The sequence below is a fragment of the Ambystoma mexicanum genome, chromosome 1p, assembly GCF_040938575.1.
Source record: "Ambystoma mexicanum isolate Mex_15411 chromosome 1p, UKY_AmexF1_1, whole genome shotgun sequence".
Lineage (NCBI taxonomy): Eukaryota > Metazoa > Chordata > Amphibia > Caudata > Ambystomatidae > Ambystoma > Ambystoma mexicanum.
In genome coordinates, this window is record NC_090921.1 from 1,158,809,142 (window position 1) to 1,158,826,796 (window position 17,655).

At 42.7% G+C, this 17,655-nt stretch overlaps 1 long non-coding RNA gene across 1 annotated transcript; it reads right to left on the reverse strand.

Moving 5' to 3' along the window:
* Positions 1 to 5,099: 5,099 nt before the first annotated feature.
* On the reverse strand, positions 5,100 to 15,726 carry LOC138450450 (uncharacterized). Its single transcript, XR_011260183.1, has 2 exons — positions 15,186 to 15,726; positions 5,100 to 5,460 (listed from the first exon to the last, which is right to left on the reverse strand). It is a non-coding gene; the product is annotated as an uncharacterized lncRNA (long non-coding RNA).
* Positions 15,727 to 17,655: the final 1,929 nt, after the last annotated feature.

The following is a 17,655-nucleotide window of genomic DNA, read 5'->3' on the forward strand; positions in this document are numbered from 1 at the left end:
GATGCGTGAAAAAGGTTGATTTGGCACACACATTTCTCAGGGGCACACATCTTGTCAGTGTTTGGACCATCCCGTTGACTGGCCATGCTAATCCCTATGGCCATTCCCACCCTCTTCCTGCTCCTCCCATCCCAAAGCACAATCCTGGGATCTCTTTGAGCTAACTTGATCATTATCAGACTTTGTGCTTTAAGTGCCTGCTGGTGTTTTTTCAAAGCAGTCACTGAGCTCAATACTAAACGGGCCACTCTTTAGAAGCGCTATGCATGTTGTTCACTGAAGGCCTGTTAAAAACCAGCATTGGCAAAACCAACTCTTGGCTTCTGTGCAAGTATTACACACCATTGATGTCTAGTTCATACCTCTGCAGCAGTGCCTTGTGAATGCCAACAGTTGTCTTTGCCAATACTCTTTGCCTTTCTTTGCTCATGTCTGTCCCTTTGGATGGTAAGGGGCATGACCAAAACCAAGCTTTTATTTATTTATTGGACATTTGTATGGCGCCTATACAGTAGGAAGTGTTTCCAGTCCCCACAAGGCGGTGGGCATAGGTGGAAAACAACTGTTCTATGCCTTGTGACATTCGGAGCGGGCAAGTGCGGTATCGGGGGGAAGGGCACATCGATTCAAGAGAGTTGCCAGTACTATACATGGAACAATATTCCTTATTTGAGATTCGTGTGGGTGCTTCGTAAGATGGATTCTCCTTAAATCCTTTTACACGGGAATAGCTTTGATTTTTACACATTTTCAGTCCTTTGTTTATGTTAAGGGAGTGGGGAGACAGTCCTTAATTGTGCACGGTGCAATGCAGCAAATGTGCATTGTGCTTCCTGGAATATACTGAGATTCCTGGTATCGTCAGAATAGCGAGATTCTTGCTGTTTATGTAAACTATGTAATGATAAGTAAGGCCATCCCTTTTTTATAGATCAGTGTAAAAAATAACCTGGTCTCATTGCATGTCATTAAAGCCAAACGTGGCACAAAGAGCCCCTCTTTTGCCATTAGGAATGTCCGAGACACACGGCCCAGGTGCTGTTGTTCCATTAATGCAGCACCCGGGCCGTGTCGTGTGTCTCGTGGCTTGGCCCGGGTGCTGTATTAATGGAACAACATTCCTGAGAGTCTGACGGCCGCAATCACGCAAATCACTTCAAGTGTACTGATATGCGTGATTGCGGCCGTCATCAGGTTTGTAGGCCAGACACTTCACCACACTACATTATATAACCTGATGAAAAATAACAAACAGCTAAAGGCGAAATGTCCCATTTCGGTACTGCAAGTTCCCGGGAAAACATTTGTATTGGTTCTTAGAGTTTAAAACAGGCACACCTTTTAACGTTTTCAAAAATGCCATTCGTCCTGTGCAATTTGGGTGGGTATGCAAAGGCAATTTAATGAAATATATGTTATGTTACTTGGCATTTGTATAGCGCCTTATGTATCATTGGTATGATCTCAAAGCGCTGGTAGGATGAATGCCCTCGGGAACCATGGTTCAACTCAATAGAGAAAGAGAGTGTTGTACAGTGTGGGGGTGCACCGGATATGCGTGCAGCTGGTGTAGTGTGCTTCTATAACCTTGGTATGCTAATTTCTGGTAACGTCACATCCCATTGCATTTGTTGATGAGTCCCCTCACTTTTTATTTTTAGGACTTGACCCCTGCTGAATAGGGTTTATTCACTCAGTTTGGAGGAGAGCTGCTGGGCATGGACAGCCTGCCCTTCCTTGATCTGCTGTCCCGAGACTAGTCTTTGTCAGTCAGAAATTGCGTGAAATCGTGAACGAATAAGAAGGCCCAGACGCAGCCAGACCCAGTGAGCCAGAGCCTGCTGTCTTTGCCATTGGGGCACTGTGACCGGTCTGTGCAGCCCGCGGGTGCCGAGTGCTTCTGCTTCTCTGCCGATCAATAAAGTAAGTCTGTGTGTTGCTGGCATGTATGCTATAGTATGGACTGAATAACTTCTAGGCTCTTCGAATTTTGGCAGATAAGCCACATTGAGATAACATCATGTGTACAGGATCACACACTTTGTGGCGATCCAGTGCAAATAGTGAACAGTGCGCAGCCTGGACATGATGCAGAATCATCAGATTTACCATGCAGTTTGAGTCAGAATAATGAGGACAATACAGTGCAAATAGTGAGCAGTGCAGAGCCTGGAAATGAATAATGAGGTATGTGGCTCACCTGAAAGGAAGGAAAATGCAGAAGAAGAATCTATGCCATATGAATATGAAAGGGACTCTGAAAAAGAGCCCAACTCACCCGGAGAAGGAACCAGCAGTAAAGCAAATTATACATCAAGCCTTGATACATCAGATCTTGCTTTGTGGCCAGCGGTCCTACGTTCTGCTGATATAGACCGGATCATTTTGAATGAACCAAGTAAAATCAAAACCATGAGATTCACAGTGTATAAACAGAAGCGACGCTTCTCGTTATCACACTGTCAAAGAGTGCATGACAGTGGTGAGATGATACATAGACCTTGGCTCATTTACTCAAAATCAGTTGATAAAGTATTCTGCTTTTGTTGCAAAATATTTGATAGGGCTGCAAAATCAATGCTTGCACTTTCTGGTTACAACTGTTGGCATAACATTGCTGATGCTCTAAACAATCATGAAGTGTCAAATGCTCATTTTATCGCATACTTAAAATGGACAGAAGCAGGGTCTAGACTCATACAGACCAAGAGCAAAGATTCAGAAAACCAGCAGATTATTAATTCAGAAATCGCTCATTGGAGAAATGTGCTTCAACGTTTAATCTCTATTACTCTCTTCCTCGCAAAGAATAACTTAGCTTTCCATGGCTCACTGATCACAATGGCAATTTCCTAGGTTTGGTAGAGGTCCTTGGGAAATATGATGATGTCATGCGTAAGCATTTAAAACGAGTAGTTTGGAAAGAAGTCAAAGATCATTACTGCAGCAAAATAATTCAAAATGATTTGCTCGACATTATGGCAAGTAAGGTGCTTGAGAACATATTGATGCGACTCGGCAAAGCAAAATGCTACTCAGTTATCTTGGACTGCACTTCTGACATTAGTCGCATAGAACAGATGTCACTGACGGTGAGATTTGTTGATGACAGTGAGGGACAAATCAAAGTAGAGGAACACTTTGTCTGCTTTAAGCCTGTGGACGACTCTACTGGAAAAGGTTTAACTGAACTGTTTATAAATATCCTGAATGAAAATAAAATAATGCTTGAGCACTGCCGTGGTCAAGGATATGACAATGGCGCAAACATGAAAGGCAAGCACAGTGGGGTTCCGGCTAGAATTCTTGCTCTTAATCTAAGAGCATTTTTTGTGCCTTGCGGCTGCCATTCCCTAAATCTGGTTGTAGCCAATGCAGTATTGTCATCTTTGGATTCAGCAACTCTCTTTGGATTACTACAATGAATATACACTCTTTTTTCTGCATCTAGTATTAGGTGGAAAGTCCTCACAATTAATGTTAGAAATCTCACTGTAAAGCCGCTAAGTGACACCCGTTGGGAGAGTCGCATTGACAGCGTGAAAGCAGTAAGGTTCCAAGTGACTGACATCTATGACGCACTAATGGAATTAGCACAGTTAAGCAAAGCTGGTGCTGGAGTCAGACATGAGGCCCAAAGTCTGGCTAACCAGATAACTGACTTCAAATTTCTGGTTTCTCTTGTAGTTTGGCACAATATCTTGTTTCAGATTAACATTGTGGGCAAGACATTACAAAATAAGTCACTGGACATTGTGACTGCTACTTCTTTGATGAAAGGATGCATTCAGTTCTTTGTAGCCTACAGAGACAATGGATTTGAAAATGCCATAATTGCTGCCAAAGAAATGGCAGCTGACCTAGGAGTTGAGCCTTCCTTCAAGGAGATCCGTATTCGTCAAAGAAAGAGGCAGTTTGATTATGAGGGCAGAGATGATCTAACACAGACCCAAAGCCCAGAAGAAAAGTTCAAGAGGGAGTTTTTTTATGTGCTTGTTGACACAGCCCATGGTTCAATTGAAGAAAGGTTTAAACAAATGAAGGATCATGAACAATGCTGGGGCTTTCTGTATGACCTTAGAAAGCTCCCTATGGACAAAATAGCACTATTGGAGCATTGTACAAACCTGCACCAAACACTAAATCATGGTGAATCTTCTGACATCAATGGCAAGGACCTTCATGTTGAATTGGAAAATATACGCTACATGTTACCAAGAGGGACCGTTACACCACTACCAGTTCTCCAGTATATTCATGATGCTAACCTGAAGAACATTTTCCAAAATGTCTGGATATCATTGAAGATTCTGTTCACTCTGCCCGTCGCAGTTGCAAGTGGTGAGCGCAGCTTCTCCAAATTGAAGCTCATTAAAACATACCTTCGATCAACAATGGCCAATGAAAGACTGACATTGCTTGCTATTTTATCAATCGAAAATGACATTGGCCAATCCCTGGATCTATCCGACGCTGTGCTTCAATTCGCAAGGGCAAAGTCAAGAAAAGTTACTTTTTGATTACATAATACAGGTAACATTCTAAGACTGTCACCTAGTGTCTAGTGTATGCATTTTCTATTGCATTTGTATTTCTATCTGGTTCTTAATGAAGTACCCTATTTACAACACTTGTAACACATTTTTTGGTTGTAATTTTTTAGGTGTCGGGGGTGAGGGGGGCGCCATCGATGCTTTCCTTCTGGGGTGCAATCTGGTGTAAGACGGGTCCTGTCTTCAGATATGATGATCTCATACCTTCAAGCATGAAAAAGCCATCAGAATGCACATGATCATAGCAGCCGCATGACACACACCGCCCTACATATGTATTCATTTTACCCCTCAAGAAAGGGACGTGTGGAAAACATGTGATGGCAGAAAATACAACGTGCATCAAATAAATAACTGAGTGCATAACAGACACCCATATGATGGAAGGTATATTATGAAAATAGCAGATGCAGCAACTCACACTCGCCACTAAGTGAAACCCATGATACGTGTCTTGTGAATTAGATCACATTGATGCGGCAGACGCATACTTGGACGAATTTGTAACAATTGAAAATAATGCGCCTTTGACGATCAACACAGCAATGCATGAATACTACTTTTATTCAGAACTACGTGGCTCGAAAGCGAGAATACAGTTCCATGTCATGTGGAGAAATATGGCGAGAAACAGCAGAGATGTGGGCTTAGCATGAAGTGTGAGAGGCCTCACAAGCACTCTTACATGCAGGAGCAATGCCGGGCTCCACACTCAGCAGTAGTAGTAGGAGTAGTAATTGTAGGAGTAGCAGGTGGTCCCTCCTCTTGTGAAGTAGTATATTATATACCCAACATAGCCAGCAGTTAGGAGGATTCCAAGCACTAGAGCCATGTTGTTCAGGATCAGAGTTGTGCGGGAGTTGCTGGAAGCCGTAGGTCTGTCGCCTCTGGTATTGGCATCCCTGGTCTGCAAAACAGGGGAAAAACAGAGATGGGAGTGTAATATAAATCATTGCTATGCTATACCACTAGTTCGTTTGCTTTTACAGAGCGTACCATGTATTCAAAGGTTCAAGAACAGCATCCTGGAGGCTTTTACTTACTCCCGAGCCTGAAAGACCTTGATAAGTATCAGTTACCTTTTAATCTATGATAGTTGAAGTCAGAGCATTAAGTGGAACACGGCTAGCCAGGGCTTAGTCCTGGCCATCTCCAAATATTGCCCTTGAGCCGAGCGCTCTGCCAGGGCTCTCCAAACTGACCTCCCTGGCAAAACGTATTTAAAAAATATTAGTGACAATACTGCTCTTTGCCAGTGGATGTCAACTTCAGTAATGTTTAGAATCACAAAATCAGTTAAGAAAATTTGAAATTAGGTACTTTTCAAACAGGAATTTGAAATAAGAGAATACATTTGTGTATGTATTGTCACACATTGTATTAAATTATTAAATGATTATCATTAGAATGCCTTTCATTAGTATGTACGAGCAATGGATTTCTTCAGAAGAACTGTGGGATTGCATGGTGTACTGACACATTTCGATTGAATGTTCTGTTTCTTATTTGAATATATTAATTTTGGCTAACATTTTGACACACAAATAACCAGAATATTTTCCCTTTCATGGCTCAAATGTAAACTTGATTGGCACTATGAGGTCACTCCTTTAATTACACAGGCCACTTTTCCTTTAAAGCTTCATTAGCCACTTGGGATTTGAGGCTGTGTGAGACCCTGTTTAGACCCCACCCCAAATGATTGCATCATGATGCATTAGAACACACCCTTGATTTTTTATCCCACTTAAAGCATAGGTTGAAGTGAGCAACACAGAGCACCCTTTTAAAGATTTATTTATATCCATACAAACAAATAAAGTTGCTGTATATCACTAATCAAATCTTCCCAACCTCATGAATAACACCGAGCTGAAGGATTGTGACAATGAATCTCCATATCTATATGAGTTTATTACACAACTTCTTTTATTTTGTGTCTTAAATAACTGAAAGTACAGTGGGGTTGAAAGGATTTTTCATATCTGCAGTTCCTTGCATTCTGGTACTTGTCGTTTACCAATCAGGATCTGAAAATGAAATCCACCATGATATTCCTTTGGCTTAACACGTTGCTATGAGGATTTACATGTTGTCACGTGGCTTTACTATGTAAACTCTATAAGACAGTATTATTGTAGGCCTTGACATCCAAAACGTAAATATGTGTACCAAGTGAAGCTTGGAAGCTATGTGGTCAAATTTGAAGAGGGGGATACAATGCCTGCCTCATTGCTTAGCCAAAGTGTGTGATCCTGGTCAACTATTTAATCCCACTATGATTTACCTGCAAACTTTTGAGTCCTTATTTGAAATAGTGTGAAATTAATCACACTATTTGGAGAAAATGACACCCTTACAGAGGGTTAGATTTAATGAGTAGGAAGAAAATAGTGTACACTGATGCTCCTCTGTCAGTGTACCACAAGCCGTCACTTAGAATTTTACTATTGGTGCACTGGCTCTCCCTCAGTCCTGTATCATTTGATGTGACAGGCAAATATATAGTCTGAGCAGCCAGTCAGTCTACTACACTAGAATCTTTGGTGCACTAACTGTGGCGGAGCCATAATTAATTTTCTCCCATTTTGCTGCCAGTCACAGAGGTTACTTGGGCCATGCAGAGTTCTACCCCACAGTAGAATGAATTAAACTCTTTGCTATGTCCTGTTATGCTATTTTATTGCATATTTTATAGCACACCTGCTTCTATTTTCTCTCTTTCTAGGAGATTGCAGTGGGGCAGAAGTCTATTGTAGTAGCAGGGTAGGAGAGCAAGATTGCTTTGTTACACTGTTCATGTGCGCAGATCTGAAGATGTGGCTCTCTGAGGTGTATGTTTTAGATATGGTGTGAGCTGTCTGGAGCAATATTTAATATGCACCCCAGGTTACTGTGGTACTTGTTTGTGTGGTTGTCTGTCGGTCTGTCAGAGTGGTGCTAAGGAGTTAGTGGACTTCTGTTGGTTTATCTGTGGTGGGTTTGTTTGGTGTTTAGGGAAATGTAGTGCGCCTATATGAGCGTTCAGATGGTGTATGTTCCATTTTGTAACCTGTGTTTTGTCAGTGCACAGGTTGCGTGCCGCAATGTATTTTCAGTTGGGGTGGGAGGTAGTGTGATTTTGAAGGAGCTATTGTTGAAATATCTTTCTCAAATCAATGACAAACTTTATTGCATTGACCCACCAGGTAATAGTGGGAATTTGAGGGTTTCAAAATGGGCTTTAAACAGAAGCAGCACACAATAACAAATTGAAGCAAAAGGCTTCAATTTACTAACACTGACTCACCAGGGACTTAAGGACCAGCCAGGAGGTGGACCAGAGGAGTAACTCCCAAGGGTGCCAAGATCCAGGGGAGAGTGATTCACCATAACAGCTAAGATGTGATGACCAGAGAGATACGTAACCAGAGAGCTTTGCTTGTACCATAGTTTTACTTCAATCCATTTTTAGTTTTGGCTATTAGGTGGTGCTATTAAGCCGAACATATTGCACTTGAGTAAAGTTAGGAAGGAGAGGACATGTGAGGGAGGACACACAATTTGAGGGTGTGGGTTAGATATTTACCAGTCCACTATCGGCTCTTCCCTCCCTGCCCAAAACACATCCTCCTGGGATGTCTTTGAGCTAGCTATGTTAAGCAGTAACATCAAATATTGGCCTGCCTGTGTGGGATGTCTTTGAGCTAGCTATGGTAAGCAGTAACATCAAATATTGGCCTGCCTGTGTTATTTGTAAGTAGTCTCCTCACAGTTAAGAGTTAATGGCTTAATTGCAGATGCAAAAGTGCTACAGGTTTAATAAATAAATGTCATACACAAGTGTGCCTTCAACTACTTCACTTACATTTGTTCCTTGTACTTAGATCCTGTCTAAACAAACATTGACAAAGTCAATAGTTTTGGCTTGTGTATAGGCATTAAATAGGCATATGCCAGATACTCAGATGCACAGATAACTCCACTATTTTCCAACTGTTGCACCTTATGGTCAGGCGGTACAATTAAGACAGTGCCTGGCAAAGGCCTATCCCATGTCTACACAAAAGCCAAATCGGTTATCTTTGCCAATGTTTGGATTCAATTGATGTGAATGCAGCAAGATGATTACTGGCAAATACAAAGTGGATTGAGTTTAATGTACGGGTAAGTGCTTGATCAAAGCACTGCATTTCTGTTTACCTCAATTACTGTTACTTATAATTAAAGGTATTCATTAAGAGAAAAGATACTGTAACAAAAAAATGAAAATTAAACTGTCACCTGCCATGAAATGATTAACTTCCTATACTATTCATGCAGGAACATTACATGTGTACCTAGACAGTTTGCATTTTATTGACAATCAACATATTTTTAAACTATATTTATAATTGTGTGTTTTAGGGTAAATGACGTTTCAAAGATAACACTAATAATCATGTTCTGATGTGTATCAAATAGTACGTTTTTTAAATTTGCATACACAGTTATGTCAAATATTTCTATTCATGAATATATTGTGTTGATATTTCTATTAGGGTCGAAACTAGTGCCATTAGTTTATTATTCCAGCCAATGTCTAGTCTGGCCACAATGTAAAAAGATCCATTGAGCATTTCAAGCAAAGATCAAGACCCGCCCTGCTACACCCTGTCCTTCCCAGATCACCTCCCATCTGTCCCCGAATGCCACTCCATTCTTTTTGGAAACAGCCAGAGTATTGCCAGTTCCTTTTCCCCACTGGAGAAAACAGCAGTTGTTACGAGGTCTCACGTGTGATGCCTCTCGCATTGTGACAAGTCACATGTTTAACATTCTCTGCAACAGTCTTTTCTCTCCCTCTATTGATGTCCTTTACCTTACCTATCTAAGTAAATTTCACTCCTTCTCCGGTTATGTTCTATGCACCAAGGTACTGAAATGGGGGCAGGGGGAGCAAGCTCCCCCTTTTTTTTTTGATTTCCGAAAATCTCACATAATTTAAATTGTATAAAAGTAGACATTTCAACCATCATTAATGCTAGGCTTAGACTACTGAAAGGGAAAAACATACATGCATTCACTTTCCTAAATGTTCATTCGAACAGGTGACAACAGCAAAACAATCAAAGGCCAAAAGGCCTGGCTTCAATAAATGTCACTTGCAGTCTCTGAAGTCCAGATAAACCCTACCTATGCCCAGACACAGGAGGGCATATTCAGATACATGCGAGAAGAACCTTCAGAAACACGGATGTTATATGCCAGGTAAATCCATATGTTGCCGTATGTAGCCATCTAGAACAGACATATGCCTAGGCCAGGGCATAGATTAATATTGATGACAGAAACATCGATGCTGTATTTAATTTAAGTAACAGGACCAGCGAATAGTGACCTAAAAGCTACTGCACAAACCGGTCTGCAAGCACGGTGCATACAGGAATGGTAAGTGGGGGTGGGGATAGAGTGATGCGTTATGAGTGCAAATTAATTGGGTAAGTAGGCGCGGCAAAGCAGGTAGGTTTCTAGATTATGTTGGAAAGGTGGCGGCAGGGTATAGTGCATTCCACAGGACTGGAGACTGCACTGAAGATCTGTGACTTCTGAGCAGAGATAGACATTTTACAAAAAAGATGTGGAACTGGGGTCCCGGTGGGAATTGAAGGCTTGGTCCTCGGGCATAGAACCGCAAGGGTTTTGAGCTCATAGGCTGTCGGCCGATAGAAAGCAAGTGGGTGCGATGGTGCAAGCAAAGATGTCCTTCTAGGTTGTTTTCCAGTTTTGTTTTTGTTAATAAACAGATTCCAGTTTATTTTGAACAGCCTTGGGTTCAACTAGACTAAACCCTGCAAACCCTTCACATTTTAGGAGATGGGCTAACTTCAGAGACTGTGAAGGGAAGGTGAACTCGCTTGGGTGGGGGTGTTCTCCACCACGGCATGTTTGTGGGAACTAGTGACAAGTTAGCAGAAAAGTGTGCACTTTAAAGGATATCAGATCACTGACCTTGCCTTTAAATATGATAAGATTGAAGGACACTGCACATTTCTGTTGGAACTTGCCAGCACTGTAATTCTGTGGTTGGGATGTAGTGTGTGGTGTGCTTGGTCTGCTGCAAGTTCAATGTGTAAATTCACCAGCATTGTACTATGATCCCATGTAAGACAGAGTATAACTATGGTTAGAGTTTTCTTTTCGTCTTAAACTTGTAGACCTCAAGGATATCAACTCAGCTTAAAAAAGTAACTATTATGTGAGTCACTTTCTTTGTGTGGGAATTGTGGACCAAATGTCGCATTAGGGCACTTAGCCTCTTGACACATTCAAGTGAGACTCTTCTGCTGAAGCATCAATGCTTTTTTTTGTATTTTTTTTTGTAAAGCAGCCATAACTCTCACCTTCATGCACAAAACAGTGAAGGCAGTTGCCTCCTTCTATCCCCTCTTACCCTTACAAGCACACCTCTGACATGCAAGTGCTAACATCCCATCACAGTCTAATTGTGGCACCATTTGCCAGCTGCCTCCTAACCTGCCTACAGACGACTCTGTAGTTTGAGACAGGACAAGTCAACATGACCCAAGATTTTGAGTCCAATGGCTGTTGTGAGCCCGTTAATAGTAATGAGCAATGTGGGAGTTTTTATGCTGTAAATTCTAGAAATTCTACAAAACGTACAGTGTAGGTGGCCATTCAGAGTTCTTTGTGTCACCACTGATGTGGCATTTGTATATTATTACTAGCAAAAGTACACCCTCTCCGAAGGGGTTCTGTAGACAGACCTGATAACACTCTCACCAATTGTTGAAAATCAATGATCCTTCAAGTCGCTGTTCTGATTTGCTTATTGCTTGATGTGCTTTGCACCCTGAAGTAAACTGCACTGAGAATGGGCGCATGTGGCTGGCTGACATATCGCAGAGCAGACGTTGGGGGAGGTGGAGTTTGTGTGCTGCTGCATACTGGGACCTTCTGTTCTCTCTCCTCACCTGTCTCCTCACCCTAGCATGGTGCAGGTAATTGTGGTGCATTGCAGTGCAAATATCTCAGAAACATTGCATCTTAGGCCATTGAAACGTGGTTTTTGAGGTCCCATTGGGACCTCGGGTTCCGTTCCTCATGTGTGGACCGGTCCTTCTATGACCAAATCACATTAATGTTTCACTGATTTCAGGCAACCGTCTCATGTGTGAAGGTGCTGAAATCCAGAAAAAGGGTGGGTGTCCAAATGTCATGTAACCAGTAATGTCTGGAGGGTCCTAACAGGTAACTATGCAAAATCTGGTGCAGATTGGTGAAACAGTGTGGAATTTTATAAGGAACAACACTTCACCAAGCCACAAACCCACCAACAAATGTTGACTTTTGCTGAAATCCAGGGAAAGTGGTGGGGTGGCAAAATGTCATGTAGCCAGTAAAGTCCAGAGGGTACGAACACACTATGCAAAATCTGGTGCAGATTGGTGAAACATTGTGGAATTGTATAAGGAAGAACGCTTTACAACGCAACAAATGTTGACTTTTATTCATAAAGATATGACATGTCCACACTCCTTCATGTTAGTATAGTTCAAGTGCCAAGAAACTGCTGCCATGGTGACCCCTGTTTTCAAAATTGCAAGGAAGGAGGGAACATTCTGATTTTTAATATAAGGGACTACTTCTGTCAAGCCTGTCCCTCTTCCTCTGTGCAAGCACTGGGAGTTACTGATGAAACTGAGCACACGTTGCTGTAAGAGCAGTTGTGTTTATGTGTTTTTAAACCCAGCATAACTTTGTTGGTGTTAATTTAGAGTGCAGTGGCGCTGCACTACAGTTAAGGTGAATGATTGCCTAGATCCATGGGAAATACAAATATTCTATTGCTAATAACTTTTGACTTGCATGATGGATTCGTCTGATAGTTTCTAAACAAAAGGCCGAGAAGAAGCCATCAGGGAATGTGGGGGCGTTATAAAAAGACTTAACTTATAAAAAAATTTCTGAAAAGTCGCTTCTCCAACATAAATATTTCAGTGTCAAACAAACAGATGAATCCTGGTACCTGTGACATGGACCATTTATTTATTTTTTCATTTAAAATTTCTTTCATGCAAACCATGATGGAAACAGACAACGGAAACACAGGACGACATATGCACATACATACATGTACATGCATGTGCACATACATGAAAGAAAAATCATGTACTGATTACCCTTTTACTCTTAGATGTCCACTACACAGATGTCACCTAAACTCAGATCAAAGTAAAAGCATGCATATGATGAGTACATCTGAAGCGAAACCTCCTAAATGTTCCCGTAGCAAGTATTTGCTCAATCGAAACTACAGTACTACATTCCCACACGTGTCCAGCTCAGCAAAATCCTTCTTAGCAAATAGCATTTTTTTTCCTATAATTAAATGGGCAGACAACTCCATTCCAACTGATTCAAAGACCAACACCCAGGTTAGTAAAACTATTTGACATAGTAGCATTCACCCCTACCTGTAAAAACCAGTGCTAAAGCATGTCCCCGCTCCCGTACCACCGACTCACTGCAGCTGTTTCACTGCATTTCCTGAGGGGAAATGTTACTGCATTTCTAAGAGTAGTAAATGGTCAGGGTAGTAAAACAGGGAGTATAGGGGTTGGGGCGTACGTGGGTAAAATGGGTTTTACAAGGCTTTCACCCCCTTAGAAATCGCACAAAATAAGTGTGTATAAAATGTCTGCTGTGGTGAGTTGTCACAGCCCATCCACACTATTACCTGGACAGTCAAAATGCATATTCCACTTTTCCTTGTCCATTTATGAGGTAATGGGACACTGGTGTCACTTTGACGACATCTTATTACAGAAACTTCACAACAGTGCAAGTGTAATTAGCAGTGTGGCAAACATTGCCCTAGAGCAACGTAACACACCATTTCAATGCATGTATGCACCAGGGCAATGTTTGCCCCAATCCTAATTCTATGCCTTGTTCCAAACATGTAATGAAGGAACATGGTTATTCGTAGTATGGTATGCTTTGCCCTAGTGGTAGTTGCAATGCTTCTCTAATACCAGGCACAGTGTTGTTGAAATGTATTGCTATGGATAATGGGAGGTGGCAAGTGTGTAGTAATACAAATCTGCCTTAGTGATGTGTCATCCTTACTCTCTCCTTTTGTCTGTTTCTGGAATTTTGATTTGCCGAAAGGTGAGCAATCTATGTGTGTCGTGTTTCAATTGGTTGCCACTGCTCTCACTTCAATGGGTGCAGTCACTGATGTTGCCAGCTTGACAGTGTCTGCGGTTGTTCTGTTGTATTTCTTGTTTGATTGACGCTGTTTTGCTGAATACTTGGCTTATTGCAATTAAATACAATGTCTGGCGTTATTTTAAGGCATGATGTTTACCGGGGCATCCATGCTGCTCTCAGCATATAAAATCCAAACCCTACTTGCTTAGCCAATGCTGGTTGGAATTCCAATGCCAAAACAAAGGTTCTGATTCAGCGTGAAGCACTCTAATGTCACCATCGGTCAATAACTACCTGGAGTGCCCTCCCCTCGGACGTTATGTCTTAAATGCCATTGAAAATTAAGGCTATATCTGTAAAATACAGGAGATCTCAGCCCCTGAGTCTTGTGGATGGAGGAAAGGAGATGTAAACACAAGGCGTATTATTTCCCACTCTGCCCATTGAAAATGAGGGTGCAAATCAGCCACCCGGTTCAGTCTGTAAGCAACAATTTTCCGGGTTCAGGTTTTGGAGCAGATGCACGGCATGGCTGCAGTCTCTTATAATACATATTGTTACTTTGCTCTCATCACTCTTGACTGCCAGTATCAGCATCCTGACTGACAGCCCAATGTAGTGTTAAGCTTCCATGCAGGTAAATGCAACGCATAATGAGAGGTCAAGTCCTAATAAAAGAAGTGGGGGGGGGGCTCATTAACATACCAATTGAAAGTGGCGTCACCAGAAATTAGCATCTCAAGGTGCTCTCTGAAAAAAGTGGGGGACTCTGTCCACCCGTGTGTACCATCGACTTGAGCCATGTGCCGGTCGAGTTCCTTCAATGTTACACGACCTGATGCACAGCCCCCCTTGTCATTCTAGCACAGAGGTCCACACAAAGCTCTGCCAATGCAGCTGCACCAAGATGAGCAGTAACCTCTATACTTTCATCACCCGTCCCCACCCCAGGACACTGCTCAACTTGCTGACTGTTCAACATGTTATTTCAGATATTTTGGCAGAGTATTCCCTTGACATTAAATCGCATCGGCACATTGTGTAGAGGTCCTATTGAAGTCCTTGAAGGCGTTTGGCTTGAGTGATGCATACTACTAATAAGGAGGGTGTCATGCCCCAAAGGTGAGTGGCGTACAATGTATGTCCCTGCTAATTCACCTCGATCCACACCGGTGGACCCGCCATGCAGTTCTAAAATGGGGATCTCACAAGCATCAATGCTATTGGAGAGACCAATAGGTCGAATTGTGCACCTTAATCATGCGCTATGCTATACCACCCTGAAGTATTCTAACTGTGGAACGCACACACCTCTGCCCAGGCACCTCAATGATCATCAGCCAATGATCGTGCACTGGTCACATGTTGAGAGCCAGACATACTTGGAACAACGCACCTGATAACAATGAAGTTCAATATCTTTGAAAGCTACTGTACCTTAATGGAGAAGATGAGAGCCGCGAGCCCGATGGGCCAACAGCAGCACAGACAAGTGAAGATGGAGTACCCCAGGTAATCCTGCTCGTAGGACTGCATGGGAAACATGATCAAGGTTGGCTGGGTGGTAACTACCTCATTCTGCCCCGGTCCATTGCTGGTACAGTGCGGTGGGTAGTTGAAGTTCATAGAAGGGGCAGGGGGATTGTAGATTGGCAGGGTGTTCACGGTTTTGTCAGGCACCCAATAATCTGGCGGTGGGACGGCATCAGGCGTGAGCACTGTCTCACATCCTGGCGAGCCGACGGGGGCTGCAGCTTCCCAGTTCTCCATGAGTTGATAAGAGGTGTCTAAGGGAGAATGATATGTCCTCTCTTTCTCTTTCTGGTTTATGTGTGCGTGTGTGAGTGAGAGATAGAGTGATAGTCAGAGGGGGAGAGAGGATCAGGGGCTGGCCCGGATGTTCAATTCTTCCAATCCTTGTCTCTCGGAGGGGGTGTTAGAATGCGTGCTCCACAGGTGCTCTATGGTACATTGTGGGGAAGGTTACAGCATTTATAGATTGAAGGCTTGAAAGACTGCACTCTTTTTTTCATTTCTGGTAAGGCACGCCTACACAGTAGGATGGACTTCTGGTTAGTGTGTCACTTAAATGGCCTGCAATGTTGTGCTGTAGGTGTCAGGGAAATACACAGGCACACCTCAGGTGTCAATTCACCTATGACAAACCTGAGCAACGGTCTTAAGCAGGCGGGCGGCGCTGCTTTCCCAGCAGACCTTGCCTGCAGCCCGCATGTTATCAGTAAATATGCATTCTCCACATTCCCATTGTTCTGCAGTTGTAGATTTCTGGCATGATGGTAGATCTTGTGAACTAAGCGGCATCAGTGCAAAACAATAACATTCCAAAGCCAGTGAGCTACAGCAGAAAGATGGCACTTGCCAACATTGGTGCTCAATCCCGGGTTACAATCCCAGCAGCTCTGCCCCAGTCCTTCATTTTTCCAAGTATAGAATTTTGAGTACCATTGCAATGGGTAACATCTACTGTAGCACAGTGGGTGGCCTCTCTGCCAACCAGCATTTGGAACGGTTATTCATGAGGGCCTCATTACAAGTTGGATGGTGTGGGAAAAAAGTGGTGGCAATTCCATTCAGCTTGACCCTGGAGGTAAAATCCACCACTTTTCCCTCCAAAAACGGTGGAATTACGACTCTGTCATTCCGTCAAACTTGTAATTTGGGGGCTGAGCAAAAAGTGGCAGTAATGGAATTACTGCCACATTTTCCACATCACCAAACTTGTAATGAGGCCCAAATAGTATTAGACTATGTTCCAGAAAGCTTTGGAGATGTTCCCCAGGGAGTCGTAATCAATCATAAAATACCTTGTTAAAAACCCTCTTTAAACACCATTACAAGCCTCCCATTTGCAAGAACGTTCCTCTGCTCACAACACAGAAGACCCCCAAAGTGTTCAGGAAACTCTGCACACCTGAATGAATGTGACTTCCCAGTTTTTCCAACACAACCACTCCCCTAATGCTGCTCTCTGTCGCTGTGGACTAGTTGACAAAATAATAGCAAGAATTGGATATTCCGATAGGATTTCCATTTTAAATGTTAAGTTCAGCCTCAAATGCTTTAATAACAACCAAAATATGCCTGGCCTAGTCACATGCGATAATACATATGCCCTCATGTGCAGTTGCGGCCTTCATATGCCATATAAAGCCACAATCACCCTAATAATGTGCCATGTCAAACTGCCATTACATACACGTGTAGTCGGGCAGCAATGCACTAGCAGGTTCTTAGTCCATAAGTGACCTTCTCTTGGGAAGTCAGGGCTTGCATTCTTGCCAGATAGTATCTTCACTGCAGCCTTTGAATAAACTCACTTTAAAATGTTTTGATTTCATTTTTCATTTATCAGTATATTTTACCCCAATAAGCTAAATAAAAAAAATCTTCTTACTGCCCCACCTTGCAAACGAAATTCAGTGTGTATTTTTCAGGACTTTTTCAGGACCATGCTATTATTCCTTTAAATGAATATATATGTTTACAATGTGGCATAGTCAAATAGTTCAGCACCCATTTAGCAGGCACTACAGGAGCAACAGGGATTAGGGGGGCCCACCCCAAAAGTGGCGTGCACCCTGGAAGTGTAATCTAGGGGATCTCTTGGAGCCTCTCAGCATGGCTCTGTTCATTAGGTTTCGAAGTGCCAGAGAGGGAGACAGGGCCATCAGTAGTGTTAGCACATCTTTACCAGCTCTGATGCAGCACTTTCTTTTGGTTTATTTGAGGTATGTCTGATGCAAGTAGAATGGCCTAGAGACTTGCCTTAGAGACTGGCCTAACAGCTGAAACACCCATGCCAGGCGAGGTCGCAGAGCTGTAGAATGCGTGATGCCTCAGGCCCAAGCCAGTGGCGTAACACAAGCTCTGGGGGCCCCCCTGCAAG